Raw genomic sequence first — 14,642 nt, forward strand, 5'->3', positions numbered from 1 at the left:
CCCTTACATTGCTGGTGGAGTACAAATAATTTCAGCCACAGTGGAATTCAACATTATCTACCAAAGGTAAAGTTGTGAATATCCTGAGATCTAGCAATACTGCTCCAAACAACTTTTTGCTCTACTCTAGGGAACTTCTTTCACATGTGTACCAGAGAAAATTCAAAAATGTTCTTAGCAACATCATCTGTAATAGCAGAAAAAAAAATACTAGAAATAAGGTAATTGGTGTTTGTTATCTCTGAGTTTTGAGTTGTGATAAAATTTTAAAGTTTCTTTTTTTCTATTTCTGTATTCCTAAATTTACCATTACAAATAATGTCAAAAACAAAAATTCAATGGCTAAGACAATAATATCTTAACAATAAGGTGAGTGAAAGGGAGAGAGAGCTAGAAACAAGGGCTTGATATAAGCACTTTCAGATACAATGTGAAGAATATTCCCCTTTAGCTTCCTGATCACATATTGAAACGTAAGAATGAAGGACCATGTTTAAACCCAACCTAATAGTGCTCAAATGACTACAGTGACCTCATTTAAATGTTAGCGCTGGGTATAAAAGGGCAAAATATAAATGCAGCTTTGTGATGACCCTGGACCTAATGATGAGATTGATGCTAAATAACTAAACCTTTCCCAGAAGGTATAATATTCACATACTCTACAGTTCTCAGGAGCTACTTTGACCCAGACATCCGAGAATCTAGAATACATATAGCTATTATTCTAACAATAATTCTCAAACACCTCAATGGCTTATAAAGTGTGGTACCTTAAGGCAACACACATCTGTTGCTGCCATATGAAGTGGCTGGATGGGAAACGGTGAGGTGAATCAAAGTTTACAGTATTCTCCCTGCCTTCTCGGCAATCTTATTTCCCAGGCTTTCTCCCACACCCTATGCCCAATCTCTCTTTTCTCTTGCCAGGGGCCTAAGGAGATTAAATCAGTACAGTCTTTCTTGCCTGATCACACCTGAAGCTTTTGACATGTGGACCCGGCAACTCACGGGCCAACATCAGACCTTGCTTTCAGAGCATGTCAGCCTGTCTTCCTCTCTTGATCACTGCAGCCCACTTCCAAGACAGGAGGTACTTCTCCCTCTTGGGTGATGATGGACCTTCATGCAGTGAACCTTGAGATTCACTCTCCTACAATGTTTTTACTGATGTGATTATTGTTTTTAAGACATTATTCAAAATAAATCAGATTGTAGTTTAACAGAGGATATAGATAAGCAAGCCCACAATTATAGTATATTGTGATGATTACTTAATAGCTAACACTTTCAGAGCATACGTTCTGGCACTGTTGTAATGGGCTTTAAATATATTCACTCAGCTAAGCTTACAAAAATCTCCCATTTTATAGGTAAGAAAACTGAGGCATGGAGAGATCTAACTTCTGAGTCTCTGCTCTTGAATTCTACCCTATATTGCTAGGAGTGCGATGGAAGCACAGAGGAGGTGCACAAACTCATTCCTGGGTTTCCTTTAGAAACTGGGAAGAAAATACAAGCAACAGGATTTGAAGAGCATCTGTCACTCCATAACCTCTTCCATACCTTTCTCTAGCTGTGGCCCAACTGGAGTGCCTTCCTCCCTTTTCTGTCTGCCTGAACCAACTCATTTTTATGGATTAGTTTAAATGCATTTTTATGGATTAGTTTTAAATCCCAACAGTCTCGTTTTGGAACTGATTGCTTACTATCACACACAACCATTGCATTTTAGGTAAGCTGATATTTTGCCCGTGTAACTGTGATATGCATGCTAATTTAGAGTTATTTATAGATATGCCTATCTTTCTTACTGAATTTTAATCTCCTTATATAAATGTCTGTGTGTTTGTGTGTGTGTATTTCTTTATTTATTATTTTACTCTAGGACCTCTCACAGTTTCAAGATCTCATAGCTAGAAGATGGCAGAGTGATATGATGCCTGCATTGAAGTGCTCCTCCAGGTTTATGACTACCCCTGACCCATAGAATACTCAATGTATAGGCCTTTAGTAAATATTTTCATTAACAGCAGAAAACCACTATTTACAGTACATTTCATTTCCCATTCTTGTCACAGGAGACCTGCTTTACTAAGCTCTTTCACATCCACCACCACTCAGAATAAAATAGTATAAAGAATTGTGACAACGCTAGAAGAGAGAAAAATAAAAGCAGAGTTGATAAGAAAAACACTTCAAGACACCTCTGGGTACAACAGAATTGGAAAATAAACTTAGACCTTACCATGTATGATTCATCTCCAACAGAGTATGATTAAACATATTCAACTGACAAGAAAAGTATTTAAAAGTAATAAACCTCCCCCCCCCTTTTAACAGGTGTAAGGGTTTTTAGAACATATTATATTTTCTTTTGGGTATTTTAAGAAATGTTTCTTATCAGGTCGGAAAAACCTGATTACTTAGATCATGACCTTAGCTATACAAAGAGAAATAGGGATTTTTGATTAAATGCTAAATCCAGAATAGAAGAATTGCAAAGATTTGACTTTATCAGTGCTCATGAGAAGGGTTTTATTTTTGTCTGCCATCTTTTTTTGGGGTCCCTCTTCATCATATTACACACACCAGTGCTTTACTTCCTTTCAGTGCTTTGAGGTTAAGAGTTTACCTTTGGGACTTTCTGAATGCAATATACAAATAGATTCTCACCTTAACCACCTGTGGTAGCTGTTTCCAAGATGATCTCCAATGATTCCTGCCTCATAATATTTATGCTCTTTCTGTAGCCACTCTCCTCCACATTGAATATGGCTAATATGTAGGCAATAGAATATCATGGAAATGGTAGAGGGTGACTTCAAAGACTAGGTCATAAAAGATCTTGTGACTAACATCTTGCTTTTGTTTTTATAACTTACCCTGGCAGAAAGCAGCTGCCATGTTGTGAGGACACTCAAGCAACTCTATGGACAGGTGCATGTGGCAAGAACCTGAGGCCTCCTGCCAACAGCCAGCAGGGAACTAAGGCCTCATGCCAATAGCTATGTGAATACACCATCTTGGAATTGGATCCCCCAGCCCAAGTCAAGTCTTCAGATGCCTGCAAACCTGGCCAACTTCTTAACTGCAACCTCATTAAAGACCCACCCAGAATCACCTATATCTGCTCCTTTTTGACCTACAGAAACTGTACAATAATTAGTGTTTATTGTTTTGAGTCACTAAATTTTGAGCTAATTTGTTATATAGTAGTAGACAGCTAATAGAAAATTTAGTATTGATGATTAACTTTGCCAATGCCTTTCTACCCATTATCACATTTTGTCCTCTCAACAAGTCTTGATGATGATACTATTACAGTAAATTGAGGCTAAGAGTAGTCACACATGTATGAAGTGGCTGGGTTGGATTTGAACCCAGGACAGTCTGCTCCCAAAATCCAGGTTCTTAATCACTATGCTGAATCATATAATGCTCTATTTTTGTTAAAACACCAAAGTAACTCTGCCAGAACAGATGCTTATCAGTCCAGTAATTAATCTACAAGGGTTTCCTAGGCAAGGAAATTAAAACTGTTTTTAGAGTATGCATTATTTCAAAAGATTGTGTTGGCTTTCTATAGCTTATTAACTACTGAGAAAAAATAAGTAATAAGTACTTAACATAGCCAACATTAAATTCATATGGTCGGTATTATGTGATGGCTTACTGAATAACCTTCACTCTCCATAGTCACTATGGGGCTTTTATGTAAGGAAGTCATAATTATAAGACTGTACATTCAGTCTACTGTTTAGTAGACTAAACCCAGGAGTTGAGATTCAGCTGCCCATAAGAGGGTTCTTTTCACCACCATACTTTCCCTTATTAAACCCAAAGCAACACCAACTGGCAATCATCATAAGCAGTGTGTAGTCATTCAGATGCGAGAGCTGATTATCTAGCAGGATAGTGAGACTTCCAAAAAAGATATTCAGGTTTTTCTTTTCTAGGTCACTACCATCTGTCCCCAGGGTTGTGAAATTCCAGAAAAGGCAGACTGATAGGGGAATAACTTGTAGAATGGCACGTTCTATGAGACAAAGTTGTTTTAAAATAATAATAACAATGAGCAACAACAGTCCTTTTAAATTTATAAATCTTTTTACATATATTTGCTTTCAGGATCCTTAGTATCCTATAAGAAAAGATGACAATGATGATGACAGTGTCAACTATTAGTGCCCCTATTTTACAGATGAAGACTTCGAGGCTCAGGGAAATCAAATAATTCATTCAAAATCATTGAGCTAGGAATAGGACTGGAATTAAATCCCAGGCTTCTGATTTCATCCTGAATGACTTTCCTAAAACCTGAATTTCTAAATCTATTTTGTGCTGCTATAACAAAATACTGAAGACTAGGTAATTTATAAAGAACAGATCCTTATTTCTTGCGGTTCTGGAGGATGGAAGTCCGTGATCAAGGGGCCAACATCCAGTGAGGGCCTTCTTGCTGCACCATCACATGGCAGAAGACAGAAGGGTAAGAGAGAGCAAGAGACAACAGGAGGGAAGAGGGCTGAATATATCCTTTTATTAGACACCCACTCCCATAATAACCCAGTCTTGAGATAATGACATTAATCCATTAAGAGGACCTAATCACCTGTTACATGTCCCAGCTCTCAACACTGTTGCATTGGGAATTAAGTTTCCCATATTAACTCTGGGGGATACATTTAAACCGTAGTACTGACCGATGTGTCAATTATCTTTGTACACTTCACTGAAGGTGGCATGGTGCTTTGCCTACAGTAGACCCTCAATATGTTTTAGTTCTACTGAAACTGAGATGGAGCTTACATTGCAGTGAAGGAGGAAGGGGAAAATGGATTTTTAGGGAGCCAGTTCTATTGGTTGTTTTACTTCCCTTCTTTGTATGCGTATTGAGCAAGGATGTTAAGATGAGAGGCAAATGAATTTTGATGGAGCTAGATTTCAGGATGATATCCCAAATTGAGACACATTTTCTAATCTGCCTTATTTCATTCTTCCTCCTTACAAATCATGTGACTGATTCATGGGGAATCTTGTTCATTCACTGGATAGTTCGCTATAGGCATGAAGGTCACCTTGATACCCGCTTCCTCCCTCCCCTGTCTGTATATTATCATTTGAATAATCAGAATGAAAGGTGGGCTTTAGAAGCTTGGATTTCCCAAGAAATCTCTAGCTGGGCCGGTCCTTTCTGACCACTCTCATTTCAGGTCAGCACAGCTTTGGTAATACATGGCTCACTAAAGAGGTTGCTTTCATTCAATTCAGCTGTGTCCAGGCCCATTAATTAAAACCAGATTCCCAGATAATCTCATGATACTTATGTGAAGACTAAGTCAGAATTCTATTTCAACAGGCAAATGCTAATTTAAAAAAAGATGTGAGCCTTTATTTTTCTCTCCTCCTTCCTCCCTCTCCTTTTTCCTCTTTTACTCTCTCTCCCAGAAGTAACGAAGTCATTCTTAAATGTCTCTCTGCTCACAAGAACACCATTTCATTCAAAGTGCTTGCTCTGTATGTCTTTTGTCAAAATTTGTTTGCCATGATTAAAGGCTTTAGGAAGAGTTAATAAACACTTTAGCTGTGTTCTCATCATAGAAAAGTAATATCTGAGCCAAAGTGCAGTGGTTGTCTCATTCCTTTAGCAAGAGGTTTTTGTTGCGGTTGTTGTTGTTGTTATTTGTGTGTGTGCATGTGTCTTTCCAAATGTACCAAAATGTGCATCCATTTCATTAATGAGGTTACTAATGGAGAGAACATTTACCTTTTTTATTCTTTCTTACTTTGGAAAGCATTATTCTAGTACCATGCTTTTTCCACAAGAGGAAAATAATTGCATTGTGAAAGAGATCTTTGATTTACATTACTTCGTGTGGATGGAAACATAGGCCGATAAAGGAAAAAAAAATCTACTCACATTTCCATGAAAATATAAGCCTAGAAACCTGGACAAGTTACTAAGCTTGAGGATCATTCTGATTGATTAGTGAACTTAAGTTTTCTATCTTTTTTTTTTAATTACTCCTTAAAGTTGGCCTATTCATCTAGAAACCAAATTGTGTCTTTTCTCTAAGGGATTTAGAGTTTTGGAACTATATGTTCAAACTGTTAATATCCAAAGAACTAGCGGTGAACTACACAACAGGTAGTTCTGATATAAATTCTACTTCCCAGGTAAAAATTTAGTGTTCAGCTATTAAATACAATGGGTGTGGTTTCTGAGTGTGTGTCTAAAATGATTTAAATGCCTCATAAGTCTGAACATACATGAATACACTTAACATACTGCAAGCACATTCATTAATTGCAGTAACCTTTAAGCTTCTATTGTTAACTAGAACCCCATTTTGAAATTTGGACTGAATTTGTCATAGATTATAGTCATTACACTGAGATGTGATATGCTGAAACTCCATAGCACACATAACCCATTGTACAGTCCTAATTTTCTCAAAGAAGACCAATATCTGTTAGAATTTTCATATATTTTTAAACAGCCACTATAAAAGCAGAGGATTATACTAACTTTAACCAATGTTATTTTTTAACTACAGAACTAAAAACAGGACTCTACCAAATGGGCTCTGTTTGTATACTAGCCTACATTCTGCGATAATGTATATGAGATTCATATTATTGTCTCCAAAGTAACTAACATTTGTAATTACAGTCAAATGATGATATAGCTGTAGAATATTTACTCATAAAAATACTGTTTTCTGAAAATCCATTGTGTGTCAACAAATGGGCACTTAAAGAATTTCTTACAGAATTAGAATTGATCATGAGAGATCAGTAGAAAATGAGACTAGAATGTATGTCAGAGGTCTAATGAAGCTGGCTTTGTGGCTTCACTATTCTCATCAAAAGGAATAAAATAAAAACTCACAAAGATAACTTATCCAGGTGTTTGAAACAATATTTCAAAAGACTAAGATTCACTCATTTGTAATAGTTTACTTGAGTATATTGATTTTACATCAATACAATAATTTCATTAAAATTATCTTTTAAAGTCCTGGTACCCTGTTTTTTAAAGGGGATAAGACAGTTTTATAACTTTAATAAATTGAATATCACTGAAACATTCTGGGGGGAGGGGATGTTGTTTGCTCAGTGAGTGAATATTTGAGCTTTGGAGTTAGTGAGACCTTGGTTGCACTTGGATTCTTCAATACACAAGGTGATAAACTTGGAGCAAGTTGCTTACTCTTTCTAAACCTTTATTTCTTTAGGCATGAAATGAGGGTACCACAAACTTCAAGAAGTTACTAAGGGGATTAAATAGAGTGTGGTATGCAAAGGCTTTAAGTAGAATTATTGACATATACTAAAATACAAAATAGTAATAATTATGATGGTGCTGATTCTACCTACCAATTTATAGGCAGCCCAGTCATTAAGAAATATTTAAATATGGGCATTTTAATTTTGTTTCATAAATAACATTAATTCAGGCATCACAAAATCCATCACAGAACTCTGAAAAGGCAATGTCTGGTTCACTAAGGAGTTATCCAAAATATAAAACTAAGAGATTCCATTCTTAGAGGAGGTTATCAGACACACACACACACACACACTCATACACACACACACACACTCACACTCATACACACATGTTCTTATATCATATTAGGATATGTCCTAATATCATATAAATGCACAACTATCCCCAAAAGAAAATCTTAAGAGCTTATAAACAGAATTTGGTGAGGGCACTAAAAATTGTAGATTCTCATCTGCTAATTCATGTTTCTTACTTGCTCAAAATGTAGGTTGGCTATCATATCCCAACCAACATTGATTTCTCCTCTTTCCTAAAGTTCACTTATAATTTAAGAAGGTAGTTTGGGGTTATTTTCTATTACTCTTAAATGTGATAGACTTCAGAGTCAGCTCTGAATTCCAGTTTTGGCTCTCATACTATCTTGATTTGTGACTTGGGGCACTGTTTTTTCATTCATAAAATGGTACTATTATTTCAAGGGTTATTATGAGAGTTAAATAAGAAGCTCAATTTAAAATGTGCCCCAGTTGCTTGCACAGTAAATTATAGCCTCATTTTCTTTTAATATCTGCAATGGCTTCATGGTGTGCCAGGTTGACCAAGCTAACCTACATCTCCCAGAATCCCCCTTCTGGCATGTTTCAAGATAGGTGAGCTATGAAAGATATTTGTTTTTCTTTTGTGAGACGGAGGATGGAGAGGAAATAGCAGCCAGTTTGTAATAAGCAGGTACCTTATCCCGCTATTTAATCAAACTCTAGATGCTACTGTGAAGGTATTTTAGTGATGTAATTAAAGTCCCTAATCAGTAGCCTTTAAATTAAGTGGATGATCCTCAGCAGAGCTGACAATTTATTGGAAGCCTTTTAAAAGACAAATTGGTCTTTAAGAGAGAGACTCCACCTATGGATAACAAGCTCCAGCTTGTGTCTATGGGGTCTCTGTCTACTCATTGTCTGCCCCAAAACTAATTGCATAAGCCACTGTATCATTACATAGATGGGTGCATGTGATAGATAAATAGATACTACATAGACACATAGATGATAATGTGTGTAAATATGTACACACACACCCTACATACATGCACATATATAAACCAAAGTTCACCCAGAGAAACAGAACCAGCAATACACACACACACACACACACATTTCAACCCAAGTTCACCCAGAGAAACAGAACCAGCAATACACAAACACACATATACACATGTGTATAGGGTGTATGTGTATGTGTGTGTTTTGCTGGTTCTGTTTCTCTGGGTGAACTTTGGTTGATACCATGCCCAGTTTGATTACTATCCTTTTCATTTTATTTAGACTTCACCACTCTGCCTGGTAGAGAAGGGTAATGACAAATAGAACAAAGAACTATAGATTTAGATTCAAGATGAGAGAGTGTCCCAAGCCCACCACTTCTTGCAGTACGTAAATGTGGCCGAAAACTTAATCTCACAAGGGCAAATGTGAGTAGAATTGCCATCACATTTTTTTAACCACATAAAAGACTCAGTAAATATTACATCCCTTTCTCTACCCACAGCTCACAGAATTTAGGAAGAATAAAATGATTATAGAATGTATTTACTTTCATTAATTTCAGAAATTGTTTTTTAGTACTTATTATGTACCAGGCACTGTTAAAAGTTATTTACACCTGTAATCCCAGCACTTTGGGAGGCTGAGGCAGGTGGATCACGAAGTCAGGAGATCGAGACCATCCTGGCTAACACGGTGAAACCCTGTCTCTACTAAAAATACAAAAAATTAGCTGGGCGCGGTGGCAGGCGCCTGTATCCCAGCTACTTGGGAGGCTGAGGCAGGAGAATGGCGTGAACCCAGGAGGCGGAGCTTGCAGTGAGCCGAGATTGCACCATTGCACTCCAGCCTGGGTGACAGAGCAAGACTCCGTCTCAAAAAAAAAAAAAAAAAAGTGATTTACAAACATTAGCTCATTTAATCCCGATAATAAGCCTCCTAGTTAAATAACACTATAATCAACTCCATTTTACAGATGAAGAAACTGAGGCACAGAAAGGCTAGAAAACTTCCTAAGGTCACACAGAGGGTAGATTAGAGCCCAGGAGGTCTGGCTCCAGGTCAATACCCTTGGCCACTAAAAACAACATGAATTTTACAAAAGTATAAACGTAATACAAATTTAAAATATTACTGTATTAGGTTCTGGGTATCTCATAATGAAATATCAAAGATAGGGTGGCATTAAAAACAGAAAATTTATTTTCTCAAAGTTCTGAAGGCTGGATGTCCAAAATCAAGCTATTGGGAGGGCTGGTTTCTTCTGAGGCCTCCCTCTTTGACTTGCAGATGTTGCTTTCTCTCTGTGTCCTCATGTGGTCTTTCCTCTATGCATGTGCATCTCTAGTTTCTCTATGTCCAAATTTCCTCTTCTTATAAGATCACCAGTCAGATAGGACTAGGACTCTTCCTTACAGCCTCATTTCAACTTCATGACCTCCTTAAAGACCCTATCTCCACATATAATCACATTCTGAGATACTGAAATCTAGGGCTTCAACATATGAATTTGAAGGAGGAGGACACAGTTTATTCCATATTAATGACTATTGTTAGTATTTATATTACTGCTAAAACATTCTGCCTACATTAGGCACTGAGTGACTGCATAGTGAGAGATTGGGTAAACAAACAGATAAATGTGGAATTGCTCATTATAAGCTGTGCTGGGGACTCTGATTATTCTTTTATGTCCTAAATTCTTGAAAATTCTAGACCATTGTATTTCCTACATTATTATCATTTCTTGTTTAGGGAGAGTAAACTGCAAAACTGGTTATTAATTATTTGGCTTTAAATTCTGCTGCATTACTAGCCAAAGTGCTTTTTCACCCAAATAAAACGTAAATAAAACTACAAGTTTCAAAGCTGTCATAAGAGAAACCAGTGTCTTGAGGAGGCTGAGAAATGTTCTCATAAGAAAGAAAGAAATAAGGCTAGGGATAACTAAAAAGAAAGATAGCACCCAGAGGGTTTTTCAAAATGTGTTTGAAGCTGGGACGAATAGATTGGGGTAGGCAGGGTAGCTTGCAATTTCGATAACTAGGAGACTGTACACATTTATAACTGCTCTAAAGAAATGACACTTTCCTTCGGTCTTCAAATTTCCAAGCCTTATATTCAAAAGAAGGTAATACCTAAAATCAGCAAATGATCCTCTGTTTTGTAGATGAGCAGCAAAGATGTAAGAATTGTTTTCTCCTATATCCTAAGAGTTGCTTTGCTTAATATATGAAAGAGACACTCTGAAGGATTATTTGCTTAAAATAAGGAAGAGAACCTGACGATGCCTACAAGAAGGAGGAAAAGTAGAGCAGTTTCTATTTATTGAGTGCCTAGTATGTACTAATCAATATCGCTAATATTTACTGCACATTTAATATTTGCTGGTCAATGTGTGTTTTCACTTATTTATCTTCACAAGAAGGTTATAAGGTAGGTGCTATTATAATCTTCATTTCATGATGAGAAAAGGATCTTAGGCAAGTAAATTATCTTCACAAGAATATAACCAGGATTTGGTCCCATGGAGTATAACTCTAGAACTCCTGTGCTTAAAGACAAATGCCACCATTATACCACTGGATCCTCTTAACAACTGTTGGAATACACAGGCATTAACCCCATCACACCAATGAAGAAAGTAAAACCTAGAAAGACTGAATAATAATTTGCTCTAGGTCATGCAGCTACCAGGTCACAGAGCCAAAGTGGAATTCTAGGTCTTTGTAACTCCAAAATCTTTTTCCAAGAATGCCACACTGCTTTTCCCTGTGTTTCTCCTAGGAGAGGTGATACAGGAACATAACAGCAATATTAAAGCTTTCTTTCATTCTTTAGCTAAGAAAGCACTGCATCTTAAATAAAAGGGTATTTCCGTTTAGAATATTTATAAAGGTTAATGAGAAACAAAATGAACTGAAAGCCAGCAGGGAAATATTCCCAGCTGTAAACACCAAACTTTTACATTCTAATTATACAAGAAAATATCCCAAACAGAACATCAGATTTTTTAATCAGATGCAGGTGAATCAGCTGAGCAACATTTTCACCATTTTTTATCTCTATTTTGAGGTCACTACTGACTAAACATTGGCAACATCACTCTGTTCAGGCAAATGTTGATGGATGAAGTAGGTGCTTAAAAAGGGAAAGGTGGACTCAAGTCCTACAATGAGGAATTTCCCATAAAAACAAGGAAATTAATACAGGATTTCTTTCATCTTTTCCCATTAAAATTATGAGGTCTTTTTTATCATTTTTTTTCAGAAGGTGGAAAAGGAGTAAAAAGACACGGAGTCAATTGTGCCTTTATTTTAGTGGAAGTAGGCTTTTGGGAAGCTAACAGCATATATCTTATAAAGGCCTCTTTTTCACTATATGTATACATGGTCCAGAAGGCAAAGGTTCTGGGGGCATCTATGAACATCAACTTGGGCAATCTTGGTGATCACGGGAACAGCAAACCTTCTTTAAGTTTTGAGAGAGACCATAGTGAGATAGCAGGGTTGATCCAAAGCATGTAGAAAATCTAGGACAAATTCTTTTGGCAACTGGTTCCAAACCACTTCGTACCTGCCAAAGGGTGCATCAATCTATTAAGCCAGATTTTACTAAAGCCAGTTCTCTCTTATACTGACAAGGAAAATTAAAACCAGATGGGGTCAGATAATAACTTGCCCTAGGTCATAGAGCTGGCAACTAACAGAACTACTTGTCTATCAAACTGACGGCATCCTCTTTATTAGCCATATCTGCCTATGTGACAGTTTTTTACCTTAGTAGACCCAAGAGGTTTCCCAGCATCTCAAATACCTAAAAACACAAACATTCAATGTCACTCTCTTTCCTCCCCCCTTGCCTCCCTGTGCCATTTCTCATGCTGCCTTTCCTATTTCTGCTCATACCACCAACTTTTTTTCCGAATCATGCAGGCTCAAAACCTTAGAGTCATGTTCAACTCATCTTTCTTGCCAAGTTCTGCTAATTCTGCTGCAACAACATCTCCCAAATTTGTTCACTTTCAAGCATCTCAGTGGTAACATGAAGTGTAGGATACCATCATCTGCCTTTCACTTAAACTATTCAATGGGTTCCTAACCCCTCTCCTGCCTTCTAGTCATATTGTATTCTAATTCACCCTTGTTCAAATCTATCCTTACACCACTACTGAATTAATCTTCCTAATGTCTCATTATGTCACTCCCCCGATCAAAAATTTTTTATCTCAAGTCATCCTGAGTAATTTCCACCTCATTTTCAAACCCATATATCAAATATTCCATGAATATGTTTCACTTCATATAAATTGGGTATGACCCTTTAGATTCATTGGTTTTTATTTATAACTTTTAGGTAGTACAGCATACTTTTCTTAATATTCTTATTTCCCACCCTATTATTTGTGAATTTTTGAAGTACACAGACTGCATCACACTTTTCAGTTTCTGGTGATACTTAATAATTTTGCCAAATAAATAATCAGTAAGTTTTTTTTTCACTTGGGTGCAAAATAATCAAATAGACTGCAATTAAAGTATGTCAAGGTCTGCCTAAAGCAAATCTCTCAAGTTAAAATGAAATAAAAGAAATTTATAAGAACATTCATTCCCTACATTTCCTTGTGTGTATCTATTAACTGTAGGGCACTGAGTTAGGTGCTTGGGAAGAAAAGGGAGGAACATGCTGTCAAGTACCACCCACTCTAAGGGGAAATGAATGAGGCGATGACTATTAGACAGGGTTGGAGTACTAATAACACTCTAGGAAGGAAAACCAAAAAAAAAGGACGAGAAAGAAGAGACAAATGAATGTCTTAAGAACTGCAAGCTGACCTCTTTAAGGCAGCTCCCTAATAACTGCCTGGGCTATTATTTTGTAAGGATGTGGAAATAAATAGTACTAGACCTCTCTATTTTTGAGGCGGTTCACACAGTTTATATCTTCCACATATTTGCTTCATGTGAATAGTATAAAAAATGGCATTCCCACAATCACCTTAAGCAACATGCTTCCATCACATGGGCCCTTTGTAGGAGAAATTACAGGGGAGAAAAAACACTTTTCTAATGTAGGTAATCTCACCGTTAACAGATAATACAGTGAGAGCTCCTGAGAGGGGATAAGAAAAGGAGCAGAGCACAAAGGCTACAGTATTTCAAGTAATTTGAATAGTTGTGTTAAAATGGAAATCACATAAATATTAGACTTGTGCTTTTCAGGGTAAAGCCTCTGCAGACCAAATTGCCAACAGGAATGAATTTTAATGACTAGTTTATAACCTCTGAGATGCTTGAAAATCTAACACAGTTGTAGTTAAAATGTAATACTATTATAGCATCAGTGCAATTAAGAATTCTGCAGGGAACATTCCCTGCTGGAAAATTTAAGTTGGCTTCACATTGGGAAACGAAGCTATTCCTGATCATTTAAGATGGAATGTGTCTAATTTATTGATCTGTGAATGTTACCAAAATATTTGACCCCCAAATATTAAATCACATTAATAAACAATTCAGTCTCTCCATGGAATGAATGTAAATATCAACATAAAAACTGACATTTATGCTGGTTTACAGTTTCCCATTTTTATGAATGCAGTCGTTTCATTTAAAATCACTTGGGTCTTGAAAGCACAGTTAGGAAAACATTACAGACCCGAAATGCAGGTGCCAATAGAAGCGTTAGGTCATGGAACGGCTGCTCGGTGGCCTATGTACAGCTCCACTTTCTACATTCAAATGTGTTGCAGTCAACTCTCTCGGTAGCACTGCAATTAAAAAGTATGGTTTTGGTAATAATTTGCTTATTACTAGGGGAGCAACACCTGATATTATGAACGCTTATAAAGAGTTAGTCACGACCGCTCTTAGCTTTCACTAAGATCAAAAACTACATCTCACAAACCCCTGGACAATAGGGAGTGAAAAGGAAATGGCATTTAAATCTATAACTCAAAATATCTTTTCTTCTTAGAGAACATAAAATCAATGCTTCATATAAAATCAAAACTACATTTATTCCTTACCAAGGCTGATCCTGCACAGAGGAAACATATAGAATAGTATATTCTTGAAATCCCAAAT

The sequence above is a fragment of the Pan troglodytes genome, chromosome 9, assembly GCF_028858775.2.
Source record: "Pan troglodytes isolate AG18354 chromosome 9, NHGRI_mPanTro3-v2.0_pri, whole genome shotgun sequence".
Lineage (NCBI taxonomy): Eukaryota > Metazoa > Chordata > Mammalia > Primates > Hominidae > Pan > Pan troglodytes.